Here is a 6,000-nt window from a genome sequence, read left to right on the forward strand (position 1 = left end):
TCAGTCAGGAACTATGCTGTAAGCATGGAACTCCTCCACATGAACGAGAAGTAAAAAGTTGTTTTAAGTCACTGAAAATTTAGAGTTTATTTGTTACAGCACCTAAAGTCAGATCTTCACAAGGCCCTGTGGGACTCAGCTCACTGGGAGTCTGATAACATGAAAATAAGCTAGTTTAAACCTCTCTGTCCCTCTAACCCAGTAAATCATAAGAAGGGGCTTGAAAACACAGACACACACACATATGTATACATATATATAAATCGCACGGATTTGGGGAAAATTGGAAGGGAGGGGAATTTAGAAAAAGATAAAGCAGATTTCTTAGGACAAGTGGTTCAGGGAAAGTGAGGAGGAAATGAACAGGGGCTTTTGAAAAAGAGGTGACTGCTAAGTATACAGTATATCTGCCTACCTACATGAGAAGATATGTGTCATTAATTAATTGTGAAGATGCCAAAAATACATACTGAAAAAAGAAGAAAAATTACTCTGTAATGTTGGAACACAAAGTGTCTTGGCAAAAACTACACTCTCGTTATTGACCACCTCACATGTCCACTGAGGCCACTGGGAACTAAAACTATAATAGGAATTTTTGTAAAAGACAAATACATAGGAAAGGTGAGATGAAGCAGATTCTCTAATACAAGTTGGACAAGACAACAGGAGGAGAAGAGCAAGAGGGATCATTTTCTTTTAGAGGATACTAGGATTGTAGACAGAGGTCCCTTTAGTCATGCAGAAAATACTGAAAAAGTTTTGCAAAGCTGAGAGAACAAAAGGAGAGTTTTCTTTCTTGGGAGGTGGGGGTGTTGATGAAGAGCAATGCCTTCGATCAAAAGGAAGGTTAGGAGAGAATATTACCAGAGAGAACTTACCAGAAAGGATATTTGGTTAGGTTGAGAAGTGAACAGGAATTTATCTTCACATACTGCAGCATGAAAATGGTAGCCCAGTATTCCCACAAAGAAAGCTTAAGAGAAAGGTTATAATTCAGGGCACAGACCCTTACAATTTTATCAGAAGTGAAAAGGCATTGTAGTAGGGGATCTTACTTTAAATATCTACTCCTAATCCTGGTAGGTACTCAAGATAAAACTATATCATATCTAATTCTACTCCAGTATATTTTAGATTAAATGCAATCTTTTTTCCTCTTTAGGATTCTTAATTCTCCTCCAACTTTTTATATAGACAAAAAGAAAAGGTAGTCCAATGGCTATAATAAGAAAAGTATTAAGGCAAGAACAAAAAAGTAGTACCGTATAGTGAAGCTGTTAACAAAATCAATTCTAGAGCCAGAAACCTTGGTTCAAATCCCAGCTCTGCCACTTACTGGCTATGTGGAGCAAATGACTTAATTTCTCTTCGCCTAGTTTTTCTCATCTATACAATAGAGATAATAATAATACCTATCTAGGAGAGCAAAGTGCTTAGAAAAGTATCTCAAAAATAGTAAGCACTGTGTACGTATTAGCTGCTTCTAATTTTTTTTTTTTTCTCTCCCATATCTGTCTCAGTTTTTCTGCTAGGAAAACGAGGGGTTGAGGGAAGGAAAGGGAAGTAACATTTATTGAACATGGAGGAAATATCACACATAGTAATAGAATGTCAGAGAATGCTGGCTGTTCCCCAAAGCGTTTCTTCTCCTTCCTGGAAACACACCTAGACACCATTTCCCAGCCTCCCTTAGAGTAAGATACACCCATATATAACTGGCCAATGGAATGAAAGCAGAAGTGACATGTGTGACTTCCAGGTCTGGGTAATTAACATCCTGCAAGTCATTCTCCTTCCAATGGCTTGATGCAGATGAGCATGGTGACCTTGCTAAGCATGCCCCTGAGCGTGGCGGGGCACAGAATGGATGAAGGCTGCATCTTTGAGTCACACCTGGGAGGAGTGCTACCAGGATCACCCATTTTGGGACTTTACATGAACGAAAAATAAATTTATTTCACATCTGAGGGAATATACTTTTTGGATTCATTTGTTATTAATGTTAACCTACCCAATCTAATTATAGCCAAGCTCTATACCTGTACTCTCATGTTTAATCCCTACCATGATGCCTTGGAATAGATGGAATCCCAATCGTATAGCTAAGGAAACTAAGGCTCACAGAAGGTATGGAAATATTTTGTCCAATATCATGAATGTAATAAGTGGTAGGGCCACATTTAGGTCCAGGATAATATGCTCCTGGGTAATATGACCTTTCTACTCTCCACACAAGACTGCAACACAGAAAGTGTCATTCCTTTCCTCACTCATTTACTCCTTGGTTTCCTCACTTTCTGACCACTGGAACTTTAGTCTTTAAATTAAAACTTCATTTTTTTTCATCTCTATATCCAATTTGGGAGATCTAGGATGACCCCTAGATCATATTCATCTCTTATGCCTCATTCCATCCACATATGAGTCCATGACAGGGAAACAAGCGCTCTTAACTCATCTGTTACAGGAGACACAGATTTCTAGCCGTTTTGCAACTGGCTACAGCATCAGAAATGATGAATGGCAGAGCCAGAGACGAGGAGAGAAAGGTAAAAAACCCCAAACCATCAGTGATCTCCAAAGTGGGGGGTATACCCTAGGGGCTGTGCAAAACAATCCACCGGAATACAAACAAACAATATTAGAACTTACGTTTCATAATTTTTGCTTATTTATCCTTTAGTTTCTCTCGGTGTATGTTTATAATGTAAGTAGTATATCAACATAACAGTATATGTGTATAATTTATAAATAAATTTTAGTGATGTATGGTCAAATTTCCTTCTAAGAGTATAATAATCCATAATCCAAAAAATATGAAGACCAATAAGTCTAGGTAATAAATCTGGTCTCCTTCACCAGACTTAAAACACTGTGTTATGGAAAATGAAAACAACAAAACTTTCCAAATCTGTGTGTACAGACATCGCCTAGTTTACCATATGAGATAGATTAGTTCAATTAAAATCATATAAAAGCATGTTTTCACCACAGATTAAAATCTTTAGATAAAAAGAGAGATTGAAACTTACGTATATTATATTTATGTCTTCAAATATAACAAAGAAGAATCCAACAAGTTAAAACCAATATCAGACAAACGTGGCAGAAAAGTCAGAACTATAAAGGGGAGTTTTCTGCTAAGAAGCTTAATTATCCAGGTTTACCTTTTTTCATAAGACCTAAATTGAAGTAGCAGATGTCCTATGTACCTTTCAAAAGAAAAATTCTAGCTAAAAGGTTTAGTGCTTAGAGGGGAAAAAATTAGAAGACCTACTTCTGAATAAAAAGGAGAGAGAGAACTAGGTAAAATAAGTAAATGACAAAAAATCCAACGTTATTTGAAAGGCTTGTTCTCTATTCACTCTTAATAACCCAGCAATATGAAATGACTATGGAAAGGTGCTGAACTGACTTAAGGAGAAAAAAGTCCCCCAAGTTAAAGGAACTTGAAAGTGTTTTTACAAAGGCTGCAAATAAAATCTGCCTCTGTTGAAATTTCCACATGGCTTAGACGTACACCCTTAAACAATAGGTCACTTCTCTTAAGGTCTTAGCCTCTAATTTAAAAAGATCAGTGTTTCCGTGCTTGCCAGCAACCTGACAGGGTCCAGTCTGAAAAATAATGAGGTTTATCATCATGACCCCTCCTCATCAACCCAGAGCACTTGAAGTCAGTTTAAACAAACAAACGAAAAAAATCAATCGCATTTTATAAGGTGGCACAAACAATATTCTCATGGAATGTATTTTTGATCCTTAGCAGTCTTATACTCCCAGGACCCACTGTGGAGATTCACATAAGTCTTGAATGAAATCAAGATGAAGATAGCAAGAATAAAGTTATGGGTGAAATATGAATTTTCTCATGAATGCCACAAAAATCACCTCAAGGTGTCTGCCTCCATGACACAATGTTCTTTCTTCACTCACTTGGATAGAAACAGAGATAAACTTGCTAATCAGCCCGACTGGAAATAATCCTGCACGGACCTGCCTGCACGGAAATCTACAGTCTTTATGCTTCTACCCCACTTCCTAAAGGACATAAACCATAAACCTCAAAATACAAAAATAAAAGCTCATTTCAAATTATTATTGTGTCAAAACACATCAGTTATATGGAATTATTCCTTGAAATACCCAATTCCCATCACAATAAACTGCAGGAGCTTCCCATGCAATCAAAAGACCGTTATTCTGACAAACATGTCCCCGCCCCTATGTTGATTCCAGTAGGAGAACTAGAAAAAGTTCCACAAGCATTCCTCCCACGAGCTCCTCCTCGCAAACAAACCTCCAACACACCCCAAGATCCACCACCCCTCTCCACGCAGACCACCCACCCAAAGTGATCAGTCACACTGATTCGCCGTACACTACCTCCGCAAGCCTTTTCGCTCCAAATCTGGAGACCCCGGCCAGCAACCAAGCTCTTTAGCTTCCCGTTGCGCGAAGCAGCCTCCTGGCAGGGGCTCCGCTGTGCTTCAAAATGTTTTCATGCATCAGACTCCCTGACTGGTTCAGAGAGATTCAGGAACCCACGTCCTCCCACCCTCACCTCCACATCTTTCATAAATAATAAAATATATACACGAAGCACAAAGAGAGGAAATGCACGCAGGTTTTGAGCTCTCCGTTCCAGAAGGATAGCGAGCGGGTAGGAGTCTGCGGGGTGCCTGGCGCTCGTCTCGCTGATGTCTGGGTCCGGGAAGGAGACCAGGAGGTTGCCTTTGCCTTTCAAAAGAAACTGCAAATCCGCCTTAAGTTGATGGAAATGAACGCCACTCCTACAAGCTCCCTTGGCAGAGCCTGGGTATACTAGGTACGTGCCACAAGAGTGGGGACTTGGTCAATGTGGTTCGCTGCTGTACCCCTAGCGCTTAGCACTGAGCCTGGCACACAGTGGGCGCCCCCAAAATCAGTGTCTGTTCCAACACGGCTCCTTCCACCACGGCTACGGGCTCCTGCTCCTTTAGTCCTAAGTCCCTTCAAACCCCAGCCCAAGTTCGCCTTCCTCTCCTATGGGCTGCAGCTGGGCAATTCGAGCCGCGGGTACCAACACTGGAACGAAACTCTCGCCAAGAACCGTGCGCCAGGGGCGAGGGCTCACGGAGAGGAGGCAACAGCCTGAAACAGTTGGAGCAGCCGATTTTGAGGGTTCCCAAAGCATTCGGGCTCTGGGCTCCTTGTTTTGTGGCTGCCTCGCAGCGCAACAAACTTATTTTCTGACTAAAAAGAAGCAGGGTCGCCGCGGGCGACGGTGGCGTCGTCGGGGCCCTGCCTCCTCCCGCGTTCAGGGCGCTCAGTGCCGGCTGCTGCCCTGACCCCGCAGGGCTGCCCGCCTCAGGGCAGCACGGCCCACAGCCCCCGTCCAGCCCTGCAGGAGTGGAGCCCCGGGTAGCCCCTCTCCACTCGGCAACCTCTGAGGACCATGCCCTTTCCCCAAAATCCGAGAGCAGGGGTGCCCGGGGCAACACACGCCCAGGCTGGAGCGGACCCCACAGCTCGCGCCTCACCTACCTCAGCACCTGAGCGCGGCGCCCGCTACAGCCTCCGGTGCGGCGCCGGCACAGTCCGAGGGTCCCGGGGAGGGTCCCGGGGAGGGTCCCGGGGTAGTGGCGAAAGCTTCCTACTTGCGACCAATCCTAGTGTTGAACCCAGTGCTCCGTCTGGTGCCGCGCTGCCCTCCCTCACGCTCGCGGCGGCTCACAAAACCCGGCGCGGCGGATTTCAGGCTCCCGGCTCCTCAGCCTCGAGGAGGGGAGACGCGCGGAGAAGAGGATAGGCGTGGGGAGGGCGGGAGCTGTGCGCAGCAGGGCTGAGCATGCTCAGTGCGCGGCCGGACGAGGCGCGCGCCCGGGCGCAGCACCTGCCCGGCCCTGCCCCGGGGAGGAGGCCCCTAGTTCCCGCGCGCAAAACTGGGAAAGAGCGTCTGGCCTGAACCCCAAGCACCCGAAGACGATCAACCCTGTTCCCGTGCAGGGATGTAGAGGA

The 6,000-nt window shown here is 44.4% G+C and overlaps 1 protein-coding gene across 1 annotated transcript in view; it reads right to left on the reverse strand.

The window, feature by feature from the left end:
- CNTN4 (contactin 4) overlaps window positions 1-5,601 on the reverse strand; it is an 891,804-nt gene extending 886,203 nt beyond the window's left edge. Inside the window, exon 1 of the mRNA XM_058563517.1 lies at window positions 5,527-5,601. The gene's annotated coding sequence lies outside the window, so the exon portion shown is untranslated. The remainder of the gene's footprint in view (window positions 1-5,526) is intronic.
- Between the last annotated feature and the right edge of the window lie 399 nt (window positions 5,602-6,000).

This window comes from Diceros bicornis, chromosome 2 (genome assembly GCF_020826845.1).
Source record: "Diceros bicornis minor isolate mBicDic1 chromosome 2, mDicBic1.mat.cur, whole genome shotgun sequence".
Lineage (NCBI taxonomy): Eukaryota > Metazoa > Chordata > Mammalia > Perissodactyla > Rhinocerotidae > Diceros > Diceros bicornis.